Source organism: Grus americana, chromosome 8 (genome assembly GCF_028858705.1).
Source record: "Grus americana isolate bGruAme1 chromosome 8, bGruAme1.mat, whole genome shotgun sequence".
Taxonomy (NCBI): domain Eukaryota; kingdom Metazoa; phylum Chordata; class Aves; order Gruiformes; family Gruidae; genus Grus; species Grus americana.
The window spans coordinates 9,673,523-9,694,413 of NC_072859.1; the positions used below are offsets into that span (position 1 = coordinate 9,673,523).

The window sequence follows — 20,891 nt, forward strand, 5'->3', positions numbered from 1 at the left end:
AAAGATAAATTCTGAAGTACAGTTATTTGCTTAATATTAAGCTATAAAGTGTACTATTCATATGGTGCAGAGTCGATTTTATGTTGAATTATGATGTACAACATATGCTATAAAGGTATTTGGCCTACAGTATACTATAATACTACTTGAATTTATTTCCAGTGATAAAACTCATTAGTATTTTGTCTTTTTTTTCTGGGTATGGACACACATATCTATTGCTTTCCCTTCAGGCGCCCTAATAATTAGATACAAGCAGACCTGACATTTGAATATCACACTAACACAAACAGGTCTGTCTCTCATGCATAAGCTGTAAAAGAAAACTTGCCAATTCATTGATTGAGTATTGGAGCACTCTGGTTTACATTCAAAAACCAATCTGACTTCTCAAGTCTCATTAAAACTGGAATCTCTTAATACTTTTAGTGGACTTCAGCATAGGCACTAAAAGCCATAGGAAATCAGAGACCTTTCTAGCATCCTCTCAAGCTGTGTTATTCCAATGAATACACCAAACAAGTCATTCTGACAGCAGCTCCCAAATCCCAATAGCATCACACTGATCCTCTGGGATGATTTCACAGGAGAAATGAAGTAGTTATTCAGTTGGATACATTTATTTGACCGAGGTACTTCAATCATGTTGCCAGTTCCTGCTTTTTAACAATTTAAGCTGTAACTTGAATGCCTAGTTTAAAAAGGCAATTTTTGTGACAAGATAATAAATCACTGTCTCATCTCTGTTGGGAAAGCCTAGTCTTTCTATGGGAGCTTCACAGCAGTTCATTGTTCCACTTAACAACAGTAAGATTCGTTCCCACTGAGAACATCTCTTGTTTTTTTTCCATGTGAACATCTAAGCCTTTCCCTTACAAGGCAAGCATGAAAACACAGGTCAGTGCAGACAGTGAACAAACGACTGGGTTTCACTTTTGTGGCATCTTTCTTTTAGTGAGGATAAACTATAGTTGTTCTTTTAAGATGTTCCTCTTGCCAGGGTAATAAGATATTATATGTGAATATATTTTAAGGTAGTCTCAATTCCTCCTAAAAAAAAAATAATCATTGTTTAGCACCTCTGAGCAGTGGTATTATTGTGGTGCACAATATAGGTTACATTTGGGAAGAAGGACAGCAATTTATTGATGATAGATAAGTATGTTTATCAACAGCTACCAAATGCACAATATGATGTCTGGCTTTATATGAATTTATATTGGTAAATCATAACTGTCTGTGTGTGCTCTAATGGCAATAAGTGAACTACATTATAAGTGATCATGTTGTAACTTATCAGCAATTATCAAGGCTCCATGAATTCTTTTTATCCATCATTTTTATGAAATTCTCAGATTAGAATTTATGTACATGTCTAAAGCAGAATACAAAGCAAGTCTGAGCATAACCTACACTAGTACAGAAAGCTTTAAGTAACTTCAGTGTTGTAAGAAAAAGAGATAATCCTTTCCTTTTGCACCGACCCCATATAAAAGGATTACCATACAAATGTGTGAATATTCAGCTTGTAAAACCGCTGTCAGCAAGCAAGGACTCCATAAGAAATCCAGCTAGGGATAGTATAGCTTTTGCTGTTGTTAACTTCTGATGTATGTACAGTGCACACCGTACATGCAAGACTTTGGCTCGATTGATCCTGCAGATGTCACAGCCTCACAGCAAAGAAAAACTGCAGGAGCTATTAAAAAAGCAATTCCTGCAGGGAAGCAGATCTGTGACAAAAGCCAGCCTGAACAGAGAGAAAAACAAATAAACAAGGGACTACATTGTGAAAAGCCTTCCCATTTCTGTCAGGATTAGACGTTCAGAAGAGCTAGATATTGGTCTCCGAGAAGAGGCTTGTGATGACCAAGGATAATACCTCTCCACATCCAAACAGGCTTATAGCATGCAGCCTTCTGAAGGGGTTACACAAAGAGGCTGGTCAGGTACTGTGCTGATAGACAGAACCCTTCTCCCTGCAGAAAGCAGATTATCCAGAAGGAGAGGAGGAAAAAAAATTAAAACATATCAATCATCCACAGAGAATGCTCAGAGAAATAATAGACAGACTGACAATCACATTTTTATGGCATGAAATGTTTAGCATGTATTTTGCTAACAGGTCATGAGTCTAGCAACCCTTATTGCTGGAGAGCTTATTAACTTTATATTTCCTTCTAGAAATAACTAAAAGCTTTTATTATGTTTAAGTTGAGAAGAAGAAAGGGTCCTTTTCCCAAAATAGATTTATTGCTAACTGGTAGAAATCTCTCTTGCTTGATTTTTCTTTTGTGTTACCAGACATGTGACAACAACAGTGTATTTCATCAGGTCACACGATTCATGAAACAGTAACTAATGGCAGCAGCAATAACAAATCACTGCTTTTAACATTTTCATTAACAGCACTTAAACGAGCTCAGGTATACTTTCCACTGGCAGACAACACTAAAAGGCATTTGCTCACATTAATCATTCAAAACTACTGTTAAGAAAGATAAAAAAACTTTAGCTAAATTGGCAGAATTCTCTCCCATTCTTCCCTCATTTACTTAATAAGGATTAAAAAAAGACAATGTCAATTCTTCAAACACATTAAATCTTGCAAGATAAAGGTGTAGATTAATAAAACCACTATAGCAATTAACTGTATCCAGCCTTGGAAACTGTTGACCTATTGAAGCTCCCCCCCCCCCCAAAAAAAAACAACCCAAAAACAAACACCAAAAAAACACCATACTCGACAGATGGTCGGGGGGTGTGCGTGTGGTGTGTGTTTGGTTTGTTTGGTTTTTCTTTTAAAGAGAGCTGCCAATTAGATCATTTTCACTTTGTAAATATGAGTTGCGTTGGCCTACTTTCTTGATAGAAGTGATGAAATTCATACTCTATTGTTATACTGCTGTTTTCATGAGTTTTACATCCACTCTTGGTGTCTGGGTGATAAGTGTAAAATAACAAACGCAGTCAGTCAAAACAAAACTGTAAGAATAACATAGCCTAATCTTTTCTGTACAGATGGGTGGTAAATGAAAATATATAATGTCTCTCTATTGTATGATCAAAATAAGTGAGTTGTCAGGAGGCTTTTCTCTCAAGTTCTCTCAATTATTTCCTACTTCCATATTAACTCTAGATATTTCTGCTTTTAAATCCCAAGAAATAAACTATCAGCAGTCTTCCTCTAAGCATAGTAATGAAATAATATCCAGAACTTGGCATTGTAGACAACAGATTTAAATATTATAAGCAGAGATATTTATCACTAATTACAGGGCAGATGAGGATGTTTAGGAGCTTACAACCTCAGAGGAAAGGGAAATGACTGTAGCATTTCCAAGTATCACCAAATATACACTACTGTTGCAATCACAGGTCCCTTCAGAAACTGATGTTTGGTCTAATGTTCACTAAACAGAAGGGAAGAGCCCAATGGAAGAAGTCTTCCAAAAAGAACCTTTTACCGCCCATGCCAATTAGCTGTATTACGTGGCTACAGACCATAGCCTTTTCAGGGCAAAACCTGCATCCCTAACACAGGCTTGCCTACAGTCTCCTAAAGTGAAGCTTCACAGTGGCAGTAACCTCTCTCAGTAGAATTACCCATTTATTAAATAAGTTGTCTGTAGCACAGAGCAACTGTACAGCTTTGATTTGGAAATCTTAAATTTCAAACCTAAAAAAATTTTACAATATACTTTTTTTAAAAAATAAAATTTAAAATAGCAGCCTCATTTCATGATCTGATTAGAATACACAAAGGGTTCTAACTTTTTTTCTTTAAATGAAAAAGAAAAAAGAAAGAGGTGCAAAAATGTAGAAAGATAAAAACACAAAAGAAGCAAATTACATATTGGGGAAGCAAATCATGTAGCCAAGCACTCTTTTAGATACTATATACAATAGGTACACAGATTCTAAGAACTATGAATTCTCGTCACACCAGCAACAAGGTATCAGCCACTACAGCCAAATTGCACAACTGATTCTTAGACAGGAATGTAAATTAGTAAGACCATGATAGCATCACATTATGAATTCCAGGCAGTGTCTTTCCATTAATTTTAACATGTCTGCAGATCCTCATAGAAATAGTGACATGGAATGAGACATCTTGAGGCATACTGCAAATGGTCAGCGTTAAGTACATACACTTTCTGTCTTGATTCAGTTGCACAATCACTTTACCGTATGTAGTGCCCTTGGGCTAAGGCTTCCCCTGGGGCTGGTACCTACTACCCATTCCCTGCTGCAGTGGTAAATGGAGGCCACAGGTACCCCAGAGCATCTCAGTAGGACTTGATGCCCATGTTTACACAACTGAATCAAGCCTGCTTTCTTAACTGTATTAGCTAAGGTTTCACATTTGCTAGCTTTTTTTACCCACCCCTGGCATTTAGAGCCATTCACTGAAAAGCTGTTTTATCTATAACTTTATTTTCCCCTCCAAAATGGCTATTATAATTATGTCAGGATGACCATGCTTATACAGAAATCTGTGTGTCCTGTACCTCAGATTTTGCTCAACTCAAAGCACAATGCAACTACCCAGGGACTACGAGTAGCTCCTTACTGCAAGGACACGCACCTCACAAAATGGGAAACAGGGTAGGTCCACCCTGAGAAGTCTATGCAAGTGTAGGGTTTTAACAACAGCAAACCCCCACGGATGGGCTACAGACCTCCTTCACAACCCTAGCTCCTCAATGCCATGTCCTGTCTCTGGATTTCTGCATAAGGCACACAGATCTGAGGATAAGGGGAAAAACCTCAGGCTTTACAGCATGAGGGCAGGAGACAGGGCTGCAGTTCTTCTGCAACCCCATCCCCCTGTAAGTCCCCATGGATCCATAGCATGTACTTCTCAGTGGGAAACAAGCCAGTGAGCAAAAACCTAAAAAAAAAAAATCACATCAAAGACTATATGAGCATTGCTTTCCTGTTCAGCTGCAAAGAGCAGAAGTTTTGCAACAGTGGTAAGAGCGCACTCTGCTAGGCTGGTGACGAGGCCTAAGGTCTAAGATCAAAACTGAAAAATTGCATTTTGTAAACATCAGAAGTGCTAATGATCAGAAGTGACAAATTGTCACTGTATTTGCCAAGTCCCAAAGGAACATGCCATTCATCTAATGACAGATTTACATTGTTACCTCCGCTTTGTGTCCTGGCTTGCCTATCTCACTAGTTTCAGATTGATAAGTCAAAAGTTTCCCAGAATATCCATCACTAGGGCTGTTGCTACATACAACACCAGCCAAGGCAAATAGTTTTTTCTCCCACACTCCTTGTCTGCAAACAGTGATTCCAGTAAGCACCTCAGGAACAACAGGTGAGTAAATAAGAGCAAGATTATTTTTTTTCCTGAAGAAATGGTTACATACTCAATTATTTCATGGAGTTATTTCCTTTCTACCATGCCATGATCTGCTCTGCCTTTGCTTAGAGGCAGAGAGTACAGTTACAGGCTGTAACTTCACTTACATAAATACACAGGGAAAAAACTTTCCAGCCAAAGTTCTAAAAAGAAGTTTTCAGACACTAGCAATTAAAAAGACTTACCATACACAACACATGATCCAGTCAGTCATTCGGTACCATGGCAGATTACATCACTTCTCGACAGTGGGAACCATCAATATTTTCTATGAATTACTCCCTACCAATGAGGACATACTTAGTTTTTAGTCTCATAATTCAAGTCGACAATTAATTTAAAAAAAGGAAGAAATATCTAGAACTTCTAGCCTGTGAATCATTGCCCACGTTGTTCCTTCACTCATAATTTTGTCTGCTGCTGAAATAAGCTTATAATAATGAAAGAAGACTTACAACTAATATTTGTTATCTTATTTCAGTTCAGATACCAATACAAAAATTACTTGCTTATTCCTCATTATCTTCTTCACTCTCTCACTACTTTTCATTGCAGCTGTATTCTTGCAAATGTTTCTGCTGGTGGTCACCTTGCTCCTGTTTTCTAGAACACATTTTTCTTTGTATATTTATCTCAGTAGCTCTCCAAATTCCTTCCTTTTCTATCTGACTCCCATTTCTCTTTACAGTCAATACTGATTTATTTTTTTTTAAAAGCACATTTAACACTCATATATTAGGATATTTTAAAGGGTTTGTTATTTGTTTCAAATAACTCAAGGCTTACATCTTGTAAATTGTATTTGTTCTAGATTAACATCTATCACAGCCCTTTTGGACAAGTTCATACTCTCTCAGGAGTAACCTTGATGCTACTTCAAAGACCTCTCTGGACGCTATAGAGATTGAGCCTTCCAGCATGGCCTCCAGCACCACCACAGTGTGTCTCCATAATCGGACTGGAGAGCATGCCCCAAAGCACCACTGATGTCAGCACACAGCAAAGCCTTCCCAGAAATGTTTTTCCACACAGTTTTCCTACAGTCCCACTCAAACCGTTGGAAGGTAAAACCTAGTTTGTTTGTGGCAGCTCTCTGCTGCGCTGAAGGAGTGCCACCCACCTAGCCCACAAGTTGAATGGGCTTGTTGGTTGACTCAGAGGTCTACTCATAGGGATTAACTAGAAGACTGAGATGATGAATGCCATGTTAGCAAATGCAGTTCCAGAATACAAAACACAGCAACAGTTCCACATAACAAATTACAGTGGAGCAACTCTAGTTAAACTTTTATTGCTGCTACATCAGCATTGTAATTATTTCCTAGCAACATTATTAGTGCTAAAATAGGATAAAATTGCTCAGAGGATGATAAGCCTGTGTTGTCTTTGCAATCGTAGTACACTGGATGAACAGTTCACTGACATTTAAAACCAGATAGTTTTACATTGCTAAGTACTGAAGAGTGGGCGAAATCCACCTCTAGGATCAGTTATTAAAGTAATAAATTGCTGCAAAAATCAGAACAGTTGCCAAGATAATTATGTTCTATCTCTGCTTCTCTAATAAATTTGTTAAGGTATAGCATTACAAAAACTTCAGTGAGCTTTTGTCAGCATGATCAGAAGTGAGATCAAACAGTAAAGATGAAATCTAGTAAACAAATTACCTAACAGGTGAAAGTTCAATAGAGCATGCTAATAATTTTGTCTCCAGCAACTTAGTCTGGATTTAGCAATTATTGTGCAGTGGTACATGAAGCTAGTAGTCTAAATAATCCAGACAGTTATTTTCCCACAGCTTTTGAAAGAATTCTTATTTCGGTATCTGCACTGGGTCTGCCAGCCATTTTGGCTATAAAAACAGCTTTTATTTCTAAACTGTTAGATGCTGGGTAGAAAGTCAGCTAACTAGACTACATCTACAGCATTTGTAGAAAGGCGTTAATCTACTTGGCCTGCCCTTCACATCAGCAGAAGAAAGATCAGTTCCAGTGCCAAGAACGATCTGACCCCACTAGCACAACTTTATAACCATTGCTGAGAAACTGGTTTGATAAAAGCACATCTCATGACTCTGAGGTAGTTAGGCTTTAGCAATGATGTAATTTGGAAGGATTTCTGGACAGAGAGGACTAGACCGTCATATATTTACATTATGTTAATGCTGGTAGTCCTCATGGAAAGCCTCAGGGCATTAGTGCCTGCTGCTTTTGAAAACCCATGAAGGTGTAACAGAGAGCTGAAAAACCAGCAAGTAAGAAACTTAACAAGACATAGGGGTATACTGGGTTTCCTGGAAAAATATTGCCCCAAATAAAACAGACAGCTGAAGAAAGTCTGGAGGAAGGCCAGCTCACCCCCAACCTGACCTCTTCCCCTCCACCTTCCTCTTTGGCCAGGGCCCGCACCATTAGACAACCCACTCTCCACCATAACAAGGGCTTGAGAAGAGTCCCTCACAATATGCAAAAAGGAAGCCTAACCACAGTGTTGTACTTCATGTATCAGTTACAGGAGTGCTTTAGGTGCTATTACCATGCTGTAACGGTAACTGTTAGGTGTTCAAAGGGTTAGGGTTAAAAATTAAGAGACAATATAAATAAAACTCAGCTATTTATTAAGATAAATTCTAAAATTTCAAACTAAACCCAGAATATCCACATTACCACATCAAGCCATCTCAAATTACATCTTCTATTTCAGTAAGAGTGCATAATTCTGTATTTTTATATTAGAAAAGTATTTTTAATATGTACAGCTTAAAAAACCCACAAAAGAATCATTCTTAATCATTTAGGTATACAGAGGCTTCAAGAGAGGCCAACTGCACCAGTCAAACAACTAAACATAAATCAGAAAATTAAAGTTTCCAGCAGACTTTTCTCATTCCATTTTATTTGAATATTTTTCTTTAAAAACACAATCTACATGTGACCAACAGGCTTCAGAAGGCAGAATGTTTTAATTAGGACACTACTCCTGCAAGACCAGAAATAACAAGAGCTAAGAAAGAAGAGAAACAAGGCTATAAAAAGACTCTGGCTTCCCATTTGGCCTAACACAAAACTTTCTAAACCCCTCACAAACAGTTTAAAGACTACCACATGTGGAGGAGATCAGAAGCTTTTTTCTCCCTCCCAACTTGCACACAGTCCATTCATGCAAATGCACCAGCATACACTGGAACAGCAAGACTCAAGACTGATCATATTTAGCCCAGATGTGTAATATTATTGAGGCAATGAAGAAAGTATTTATGACCAGTGTTGTAAAGGGGACAATGCGGATCCCATGGGAAATACCAGTATAGAAACTCAACATTCCTTTGGTTCTCAATGATTTAAAACGGTTTTTGGTCAGTTTTCCACTGTTGCTGTTTTTCTTTTGTTTGGAGCTCCACTCCTCTTTTTTCCTTGGCCAAACAGCTCTGTTAACAGATGTACAAAGCAGACCTGCCTGGACAGGCATGGCAGAATCTTGTCTTATGTGATAAAGAAAATATGGTCCTCAAACACATTCAGGAAACTTAAATTGTTACTGCTTCTTGTCTTAAGAGCTCTACGAGGAAACAATTGCATCCTTAGGTTTGTCATTTAAATTCAGCTGCTTAGCATTAACCTTCTTTTTAACATGAAGTGAAAGATTTAAAAAGAATTTACATCAATAAATGATTAAAGTCTGTGACAATTAATGAGTGATAAAGCTCACTGAAGCTAAAAGCACAAAGCATACTCTGCTTTACTGCAGCATGACAAATGAAATGTCAGATGCAACCACACCATCCAATGGAGAATTAATGCCAGAACTGATTCTCAGATAAGCGAAGAAAAAAGAAGTACACTGTGACAAGAGGGATGTGCCTATACCTACAACATCAATCAAAAAAGAACAAGAGAAACACACAAACCAGTGCTTTAAAAGCAAAGGCACAAGGTGAACAACTTTCATATAAAGCAATTTAAAGTATGTTGTATTTTATTCCTGTATCAGTCCTGCACTGGCCCTGACCCACACTGATCAGGAAAGGGGAAGAACAACAAACTGCACCTGGACGTGCATGGGGATAGCAAAAGAAGAATTTCTCTGCAGTACGGAAATAAGATTTCAAAGGTAGCTTCACAAACAGAACCGTATTTAGGGAAAAGATCAGGAAACATGCAAGTTATACCCTTTTACACATCTCCTTTCCAGCCTCTCCAAAACTGCATTGATTTCAGCATGCAAAAAAGATGAATTCTATCACTCAGTCACTTTAATATTGAAGTTCAGTTGGAACCACCCCTTACAGTTAGCATTGCTGTTCAGCCAGAACTGCCCAGAGGGAAGGGAAAGCCGGCAACTGGATACAGCCCATGATTTCTGTCATGTAGGTCTTATGCTTCTCTCCATTTCTAGTTCATGCTTCTAAAAGTAACACCATCGTCAAGCATCAGCCTGAAAGCCCCCAAAGACATCTGAAAGGCCTCACCAGCTCCCACCACAAAAGTGATTTCCCAACACTGCTTAAAGCAGTACTACATTTGTCACAACAGTTTCCAGGGAACATGTGGTTAGTCTCATACACACAAAAAATGAACTGGACTCCAAAAATGAGTAAGCTCACCAACAACATTAACAAAAATTCTAGTCTTTTTGGTATATAAAAGGATGTAGTTTGCTTAGATGAAGTTATTTGTTTCTTGAACTGTTATTTGTTTCTGTACTTGTTTCTAACCAATTTTCTTGCTCCCCTCTCTCTTTGTTAGGGATCCCGTTTAAAAATACGCAGCTCTGACTCCCTTGTTTAATTACAACTGTCTAATTTAGTTCTTAGATATGTAACCAGCATCTTCCATGGGAGAAGTTTTACTTCAAGTATAACAGTATCTTTACAACTGTAAATCCGCACAACCTTCTGCTGTAACCCTTTTTTCCTGTTCAATGCAGATTATAGTAGCCTGCTAGCAATATAACATACTAAAGTAACAAAGCAATTCTATCTAGTGACAGGTGATGTCAAAGCACTCTTAGAATTGCAGATGACAGTGTCCAGAATGGGAATGTATAACAACTTCCATCTGTTGAGAGGAAAAAAAACGAACAACAAAACAAAAACCCCAACAAGCCCACACACTTCCTTTACCTTTCAAGTTCTTATTACATCAGCTTCTCCCCCCCCCACCAGTACATTCTTGAGGACCCAGGGGGAAGTTTTTCTCCTCCCCACCATTAGAAGCATCTGGCTTCATAAGAAGTCCCAAATAGTCCGGTTAATTCAAGTATGCTTTATATTGCTTAGTTTTTGTGCATGCCACTAAATTCTTAACAAGACTTTTTTGCATTAATTTTCTTAAGTTATTTTCCTCCCTTGGAGGGAAACCTGGTGTTTTATATAGTGGCCACGCTAAAATTTCAAGAGACACCTGCCATCCAGTTTTGAAAAACAATGTGGCTTTATTTACTGTTACAAGTATGTAGCACATAAGAAGGCCTCAGCATGCTACAATGGTGCTACTTCTGATTAGATAAACTGTCAGTCTTCAAGAAGTTAGTAAGAGCTGTTAGGCATTGTTAGAAAGACTGATTTATAATATGTCCTATATATATATATCATAGTGTCCACAAGTATTTATGTTAAGCAAGGGAAATTATATGGGGAATTATCTGCCTTTTGTTACAACTACATAATATTCTGTCCCACATACAACTCTGTCAGAATTTGAAGGCAAAGGAAATCAATATACAGCTAAGTTTACGAGTAAGAGACAAGGCAGACTCCTTCTATGAGCTTATAGCAGAAGTAGGTCTAATTTGGCACTACTACTTCTTACCCTGCTCACGTAAAGACAAGATAAACCATATCCAGTCTTTTCCAGTCCTTCTGAGAATTAACTCCAAAAAGCAGAGTTGAAATTCGGATGCTAGAAAAACAAGCTCCATATCTTTGCTGATGGTTTGTGCACCCATGTACTCTGCTATTCAGCCAACTGCTGGGGTCAGGAGCTCATCTTTTCAGCAACAGCTGGAATTTGAAGTAATTTGACATAGGTCCACCCTGGGAGAACTGAGGCCTCATACAGAAGAGCAACCAGGAGCTTCTGTTACTCACCTTAACCTGTATACAAGAAAATGAAAGTCTGTTTCTACACAGAACGTGGTTATCTCAGCAGAAGCTAGAAAATCTGAGACAGAGGACTTGAAATATTATAGGTATATTCGATGTCTCTGCTTTTAACTGAAGTGTCAGGATTGTGCAGGGCTCAATAAATGAACCAAACCAAAAAAAGGTTGGAGATACTCTTCCAACAATCATCTAAGTGAAATTCTGAGGCTTTCCTATCATCCAGTCATAGACTGACATTAAAAGACTTAAAAGTTGTTAAACCTCAACAACTTCCTTATAGGAATTCTTTGCCATTATTGATAAGGGACTCCTAAAAGTCACTTAAAAGCTGCTTTTTTTTTGCCTCATTCCAAACTAGACTGGAAGACTGCCAAAAGCTAAACTTGGCCTTGGTCTTGTTGCAGTTTAGTCCATATAAAGCAGTCTGACCAACCTGTTTACAGTGAAATTCATATTTACCTCCACTTCATGAAGATTGCAGTTTGTTTGTTTAACCAGAGGAAGGTGACGTAGCTAATAGCTGGCATTACTGAAACTGTAACGGGTATGTGCACGTTACAGAATGCACAGTAGCCAATCAAGCAGCTCATGTTGTTCTAGCACGTTAATAAATATTCATTAAGATGCGTCACTTGTGTTCCCTTCTAGTAATTCCTTAAGCTGCTGCTATCAGAGGTGCAGCTTATTTCTGCCTTCCCGCTACTGTAAACAATGCGGCCCTGATTATATACCGTGTACAGAAGTTCAGCAACTTTTACAAGTTTGTTTACTGTTCAAAACTTCTGTACAAGTGTATGATGCCTATGTATTTTTGGAATATTAAGTACCCATTGAGCCCTTAATTCAATATCAATAGATAGAACTTTATAATTTGCTGCCTTGATGAGATGGAGTGAAGGTCCAGTTCTACAGACCACAGAGCCAGTAGGTCTCTATGCTTACAGCTTAGATTCAGTAGGAAACTAGCAAATGAAAAAAAGCAAAATCCAATTAATTATCCTTCGAAAGGTCACTTCTCTTACTCCAGTTAGACAAGACAACACATACAACAGTACACAGTCTCCTTAGTATTAACAAAGCATACTCTAAAAGGGCAGATGCAACCCTGAGCCTTGGCAAGGAGCCAGGAAGTACATTTCTTTACCGATAGCAGTCTCAGAGGGATTTTCAGAAGTGATCCTTTCCTTTCCAAAGGTTACATGTCTTCTGTAAAGCACACAAGCTTAGAACTAGCCAATTTCAAAACAACACCTTCTACTAGCACAATTTTCTGGTTATGATTTAGAGGCACATTTAAACGTCTCTTTAAAGGGTATATAACACACGGGGGTTTGTTTCGACAACAGTTGTTGCCACCAAACAATTCTGATCCAAGAAATCCCACTCCATAACTTTTTGCATAATCAATTGCTCTTGCATTTTTCACAGGAAGCAGGGATGGAATACAAAACTATCCAATACCAGCTTTGTAAAATTAAAAGCACTTGTTATGAAACTCTCCGCCCATTGCTGGGATTTGTGTCAGTAAATATGGTGGACTTTTTAAAGTTTAAAATGTTTAAAGTTTTTCTTCTAATGTACTATGCATCTGCAATCATGTAAAAACTCCTCATCTTCCATTTCTATCATCCTCACTTCTATGTGTGCACAAACACTGCAGTTTCAGGGGAAGAAGATTAAACCCTTCTCTACTGTGAAAGCTCCCTTTCCTCATGGAGATCACAGAATGGTAGGGGTTGGAAGGGACCTCTGGAGATCATCTAGTCCAACCCCCCTGCTAGAGCAGGTTGCACAGGATCCAGGCAGGTTTTGAATATCTCCAGAGAAGGAGACTCCACAACCTCTCTGGGCAGCTTGTTCCACTGCTCTGTCACCCTCAAAGTGACGAAGTTTTTCCTCATGTTGAGATGGAACTTCCCGTGTTCCAGTTTGTCCTCATTGCCCCTTGTCCTGTCGCTGGGCACCATTGAGAAGAGTCTGGCCCCTTCCTCTTGACACCCACCCGTTAGATATTTATAAGCATTGATAAGATCCCTTCTCAGTCTTCTCCAGACTAAACAGACACAGCTCTCTCAGCCTTTCCTCATACAAGAGATGCTCAAGTCCCTTAATCATCTTTGTAGCCCTCCACTGGACTCTGTCCAGTAGTTCCCTGTCTTTCTTGAACTGGGGAGCCCAGAACTGGGCACAGAACTCAGATGTGGCCTCATCAGGGAAGAGCAGAGGGGGAGGATAACGTCCCTTGACCTGCTGGCCACAGTCTTATGTTGATGTCTGAAGAGAGCAATTTTTCCACAGAGCTGTCCTGGGGTGCTTGATAGCATCTCCCAAGAGATGTTCTGATACCACAGGTTTGGGAAATTACACAGAAGTTTACCAGGAACAAAAAGCAGCAAGAAGTGTGCTGCCTCTGCTGTCAACTGTAATAAGTTTTAATGAGTAAGAGGAGTAGATCTGCTGAGTAAGAATATGCTCGTGTTAGTTTGTAACTTCTCAGAATAAACTGTTTTATACAGTGTTCCAGGAATATTAGCAAATAACTTTAGTGTATTGGGTGACTCAGGGTGCTGATGACATGGAATAATAAGTTCAAAGGAAAAAAAAAACAACAAGAAAGCCAGAGGGTTCCACATGCTAATGCTGCTGAAAAACTCAGTCACCCAATGCTTGGCAAATTAACAAAGTACTAAATGGTAAGATATCCTCACAATAAATTCTAATTCCGTAGTGCTGTCTCAGCAATCTAAGAAAGAACATGTGACTATTAGAAAGCAGATGTTTCACTTAATTTGTTGTAATACACTAGCTCCAAAGCTATGGTCCATCAGGAAATAATTCAAGACCCAGATTGAGCCTGACACAGATCCAGTAGTAATAGCAACAGGCAAATAAGCTAGTGTTTAGAAAGCGGAGTTGATCTGAAGTCCCTGAAATCAGCTTTTTCAAAATCATATAAAATACACATTGCTCAGGACACTGGCAGCGGCTGAGGCTCTTATTGTGCTTAGTTTTAGCTGCATGATTTCCAGGGCTTGCCCACAGGCTGATGGAAGCATCCCCTATTTCATCCATACTTGCTGATGGACACGAGCTCTGCAATCACGATGTCAGTGTCAGAAAGATTTCTCCCGTAGAGCACAAACTCTCCAGGTGATCTCACAAGGTGCAATTACAAATAGCCAAAAGTTTCATTAAGAAAGTGTTAGCAAAGACTTAACGGGTGTTAACTGAGGCTGAGTGCAGGCTGGAATGACACCCATCAGTTTTGGGTGCCCATTTATGTTTTCAGGAGCCCATACCACATGAGATAACTAGCTACCAAGCCCCCACTGTGCCTCATTCAAAGCCAGAAGTAGATGTCCTAAATCTCTACAATTAGACAGCTTTGGGTTATGCCACAGTGAGTTTCCACATCCTGCCAAAACCTGGTTGAAATGATGATTTGATCAGCACCCTCAGCTGCTGTATGGAAGAAAATGATCCTGTTAAATTTGGTTACACAAAGTTGAGCAGCAGAGAGTTATAGAGACAGCCATGGCCAGCCAGCAGTGTGCTGCTTTGGATAGACCTCTGAAAACAAGTGGAGGACATTGTTTTTTCGAGGCAGGTCTCCCATACACCACCTGAGTTTCCAGGTAGTGTTTTAAAGGTGTTTTTCTCTCAACTTTGGAACAGAATTTCACCAGAGCTGAGAAATCTTTGCCAACAGTAACTCAGATACCATTGATTTTGGAATCAAGACTAGTGGAATTGTCATTTTCTTCTTCCATAGAAAACTACTGATAGGAGGAAGTTCTGATAAGGAGAAAAAATTAGTACCCAAAGTGCTTGTAGCTAGGGCAACTGAAGGGTTCAGCTGAGCAAAACCTTTCATTTCTGAAAAGAATTCAAATATACGACCAAGACATCCATATGAATTTTGCCTTTAGTTTGTGGATATGTTTATGCAAGAGAATTGGAATAAGACAGGAAACTAAACTTATTATGCTTGTTTTTATAAGCTTATTAGCAGGGTCAGAGACCAAGAAGGGAAGGAAAGACAAGAAAGCCGAAGTTCATCAGCTACATCTCTAACTGCCACATATCTCCAAGTGATATTTGCCGTAAGTAAAATGTTCCATTACTTATCACATGGATCTGCTGAATGGCTGTACGTTAAGCTTCAACTCCCTTATGTCACTAAGCGTCTCCACGAAAATAAAGGGAAAGCAATGCCATAAGTGGGGGAAAAAAAGCACCATTACTACATAGATTTATCATGCTCATTTAGAGAGTGATCCAACAGCACAGATCAGATTAGAGGTGTAATTGAAAAAACTCCATCCTCGTGCTTAAGTGTGCAAGTTTAGAGAAAGAGACAGGCATGTTGAATTACAAGAATCCTCTGCCAGACGCTTAGATGAGATTTAAGATTGCCCTGGTTATTTTCTCATCATGTACAGCACACCACTGTGCTGTTCTTTCTTTTCCATCAGATATGGGCCAAAACCCTACTCAAAAGTAACTGACAGCAATGAATTTACATCAAGAACAAACTTGGCATTTCCAGGCAATCCTACATGGACTACAATACTTGGAACAGAAAACCCAACAACAAAAGTGAAATGGGCAAGATGTACTTGCCACTATAATTGGAATCAGAGAGATTAAAATGACTACCTACTGTGCAAATAAAGGATCAAAGCAAACAGTATCGCTTCTGGCACCCAGGAGCCAGAGGTGATTTTTTTCTTTTTTTTTTTCCTCTTTTTGTTTGTTTAAATAAAGTGTTCTGTTTAGTCATTCTTCCATCTTTCAATAGAACCATGAATGTCCTCAGTCAATGAGGCATACTTCCTCCTGGTATACTTGGAGAGAGCACAACACATTTAAAGAACTATCTTTATCACAAACATTTATCCAATGGTGTCTTCAGAAGACCATCCATGTGATCTCTTAGGTTTTCTGTTGGACATTGTTTTTTGGGGGCGGGGGGGGGGGGTGTTTGCCTCCCCTGAAGCCTACAGGACTACAGGAGAAAGAGGCACTTGCTACCTGATGAGATATGAAAGCCTTGCTCAAATAGACAGCTTTTTGCCAAGGAAAGGAACCGGAAAGTGACAGCAGGCAAACAAAAAGGGAAGCTTCTGCAATAGAATGTAAAGCAATACAGGAGTAAATTTAAAATTACACCCCACTCTCCACCAACAGTGCTACCTCAGGATAAACTCTGCTGTGGAAAGTTTTGTCTACTTTCCACAGTGCATCAGGCCCCACCAGCACAGCTGCTTCCATTCAACTCACGGGCCTGAGCAGCAGAAGGCCACCCTGCTGACAGACAGCCCACCTTACCTTCCCTTCCCCTGCCTAGGAGTACCCTCAGGAGGAATAACTGGTGGGAAAGGTAGGTCCTTTCCTACTATGCTCAAGCTATAATGTATGCCCTATGAGTACACTAAACCCACAGTAAAACTGAAATAAGGCAAGGTGGGTTTTTTGGATCAATTTATTTTTTGTTACATTTTAAACTGCATGTTTTCTTTCTAGCTTCTGGAAGAAAGTCTGAGAAAATATTTTTAAGATATTTTAGAAAACAAAGATCTGTTTGAAAAGGTGAACAATCCCATCTCTCAAAAAGAAAGAAATTCAGAAAGACCTAATTTAGAGATGGATAGGCTTTAGCCACCTTGACCCAGGACACAGTGCTAACAGTCACTAGTGATCTAAATCCTTCCAGACTCCTTGTAGATTAAGTATATTTTGGCTTTATGTTGTAAACAAAGAAATTAAAGGCAATTCATGAGACAAACTTTGTGCAAATTCACACATACAAGACAGGATGGGAATATCAAGCCTGATCTCCAACATAATATTCAAGCCAACAGTTAGCTCCACATTAGCCTGGTTCCGATCAGCAAAGCTGTACTGATTTCAGACCATGTAGAGATCTGGCCAGATTTAACACACACAAAAAACCCTGCACACCATACACATAAACACATAACTCTCTACAGCTTACCAACACAGCTTTTCTGTCTTTCTATGCCAGAAGTACAAAGTATTTTAGAACAGACTGTTCACATTTGCTTGCAGATTTATAACTGGAACATTAATTCTCTGTGACATTTAATTTACTGCCCTGGTTTTCTTTTCAGATACTATCTCCTGTGACCTAGCAGCAAGACATCAAAACCTGTAATTATACAAAACCTTAACTAATAAACCAAGTGCCAAATTACTTCAAGGAAGGTTAGCAAGAAGGGGCAATTCATTAAGCCCGGGTAGGTTTGTGTGACATGAAATAAATACATGATGTTCTTTTATATACATTTGCAATATCAAAAACATTTATTCTATACTCACTTTCTATAACTGTTTTCAAGAAAATATTTTAGACGGCAGTAAGGAAACATGCTCCAACATTCATTTTCTTCAAGAAGAAACTTACAGTAACAATCTTGGCATTTTCAATTGTGATTTTTCATTACTAAAAGCCCTCATACTTCTAAATGTTATCTCTCTGTGACCTTTAATTTGTGAAAAGATTTTAAAACTCATTCACAGCCTAATTTTATGCAAGAAAACCTGTGATGTAACCTGCACTCTTTTTCTCCTCTTTCCCTCTTTATGGCTACAAAATGCAAACATTGAACAAGGAGAAAGAAAGAAAGAAATTCTACTAGTTTGTAAAGAATACATAACATCACTTGTACAAATTTGCAGGTAATGCAGTTTTCACATAATCTTGAATAATTTCAGTGGGAAAAACAACTTACTTGTTATGATGCCCAAATCTGAAGATAATCAACTCCACAAAGCAGAGCTACAAATATAAGGAAGAAGTAAGTTAGTGGCATTCCTCAAAGGCAGATGCTTGCATAACTATATTATGCAAAGTAACTGCAGAAATAACAGATCGCACAACAAAATAACATTCCCACTTCCTTTCGATGCATTTAATGTTGTCAGCAGCAAAACCATCCCTAAATCATTATAAAGCACGTGTTGTATTTTACGTGTTGGACATCACTTCATATAGACTATGATGCGATCAAAATGCTACAGTTCTTAAATGAGACTCAGGTTCTGCATTGGATTTCAACAGCAAATTAAATGAAAAACAGTGAAGTACCAATTTTTTACCTATCTTTTTCTATTGTTATTACTTCTAACAGGATCATGTACCTGTCCAAGGAAACAGCTGCAGTCATGTAAGGTATTTCATAGATAAGCAGCCAGTGCAGCTCACTAAGTGCCAAAGAGCAAAGGAAAAGCTTATGGGAGCTACTGGAGCAGGTCTGGGGTCAGATCAAGTAGGATTGCTCCATGTTGAACATCCTTGGGTGCAGGGCGCACAAACAGCAGAAGGGAACAAATGTAGAACTTGGCTAAAAACTCTTTCCCCAGAAAAGCAGAAAAAGCACAAAGATGAGTTTAAAGCAGAGAAAAAGTACATACACACATCTCTGTAATGCTGGGAAATACTGCTAGTCAGACTTTAAGCATCAGATCCATGAACCCTGCTGAGCTTACTAGCTTTAATAAGTTATTGAGCAGTGAGTACATTCTGTTCTCCTGGTAGCAGTTCAAATCTATACCCCTGCTCCCCAAGCTTATTTCTCAGCCGTTATGGGAAGTATTACACTCAAATCTTTATCAAAAGATAATAGAAAATACAAAGAGGAAACAGAACTGGTAAGAGACACAATGTCTTTTGCATACTCTGGCCAGACGTACCTTAGCCTTGTATTGAACCCACAGGTTGTCCTTAGAGTACTTTGCAAGCAAAATCAAGCTCAGCTGGCTCATTACCAAACCAGACACAAGCTCTTGTCTATGCTACAAGATACTCGCAAGTTGTCTATTAAAAACCCTGAAGTAAGACTCCTGGCCTTGCAGACAGGTCTAGCATGCCATTGAGCTCAAGGCAGTTATGGTAATGTTCTTTCTCAACAGCTCTGCATATAGGCAGAACAAGGTGATTTCTGCCTGCAAACAACAGTACAAACTTCTGAGAAATACTGCTTCTAGGCACTACAATATCTAGAACATCATCACAGTATTCATTCAGACTTCACTGCTCTGCACCACATCACTTTAACAGGCTGAACAGAGTTCACAATCTTTGTTTTAAAATACAGCTACCATCAGGGGTAAAAGACATGACATTTACCCAGGATGTAGGAAACTCAAGTTCTGATCTTTCCTCTCCCTGAAGGGGTTTCAAGCCCACATTGCAGGGAATTTCTGATAAAATATAAGCAATTATTCAATTGATTAAACATAGTTACTTAAAACTGTGGTACTAGAATCCTACTGAACTCACCTGCAGGTTACATAGGCAGCCATCAGTACTGGAGGAGCTTGCCACAGGAATGTTCTAACCTCAGCTGCACAGATGATTTGGTGCAAGTATCCTGTTAGCAAATTAGAAGGGTAATTCAGCACAGCTTTCACTTCTTCAATCACTCAGCTATATATTTTACATAAGTACCTTAAAAAAAATAAACTTATTACATTAACATTTACAAAACACTTTCCTCCCTTCTCAAGTATATGCCCTGAACCTTTAGCATCTCTATATAAAGCAGTTAATTGTTCAATTATCACATCACCAGTTTACCATTTAGGACAACCCCAAACCAATAGGTATTCAAGATTGTAATCATCAGCAGCTGCTAAATGAGCTGTTAAACCCTATCTGTAGTGGGGCTGGAATTGCTACTTGTCCAAGTTAGGCTAGCCTTACTCAAATCAACTATACAGCTGATTTTAGATATTAATGTCTCTCTCCAAAAGTATGGCATATTTTTCCTGGTATTTCTTGTCTATAGTGTTCTCTGAACCATCATTTTGTCTAGTTTGAAGCACTGCATTTTATTTGCAAGTACATATTCTTGGCATGCAAAGAAAGCATGGTGGTAAACTTGAACTTGCAACCCCCCTTGAGATAACACCATGATTAGAGAACCAGAGAAACCTGAAACAGCCATTCTGTTAAGAATCATTAGCTAAAAGAGAACTTTCTGCTTGCAGTCTATATCCTCAGGAGGACAGCTATCTGCCATTCTTTTTAAGCAACTGAGCAGTTGTCATCTCTAGGTCACTATTGCTCTGATTTGTAATCACTATCGGCAAAAGTAGAAAAGCATCACAGAGTCTGCCAATTAATTCAGCACAAATTTCCAGTAAAGATGGACCAGTGGAGACCCCTGACCAAATTCCTTCTGGGTTCAGAGGAAATACAGAGGAGATTAAAAAGTGATGATCTGAGCCTGTCCTTGTTTTCTTAATAGAAGGTGCAGCTATCACAGTTGCTCTCTGGAGAAGCTGTCAATAGCAATGAATTATATGCCACGCTTCAGGAAATCTGTGCCAAATTTATCCAAAAACCAGGTGCCAAAAATTAGATTCTTGTCTGTGTTTATGCAC

General features: G+C 38.8%; 1 long non-coding RNA gene across 1 annotated transcript in view; it reads right to left on the minus strand.

Annotated features, from left to right (window-relative positions):
- LOC129209698 (uncharacterized) overlaps nucleotides 1-20,891 on the minus strand; it is a 98,548-nt gene that overhangs the window by 64,761 nt on the left and 12,896 nt on the right. The window contains exons 4-5 of the long non-coding RNA XR_008578144.1: nucleotides 19,786-19,876; nucleotides 18,236-18,282 (exon numbers count right to left, since the gene is read on the minus strand). This is a non-coding gene — a long non-coding RNA (uncharacterized LOC129209698). The remainder of the gene's footprint in view (nucleotides 1-18,235; nucleotides 18,283-19,785; nucleotides 19,877-20,891) is intronic.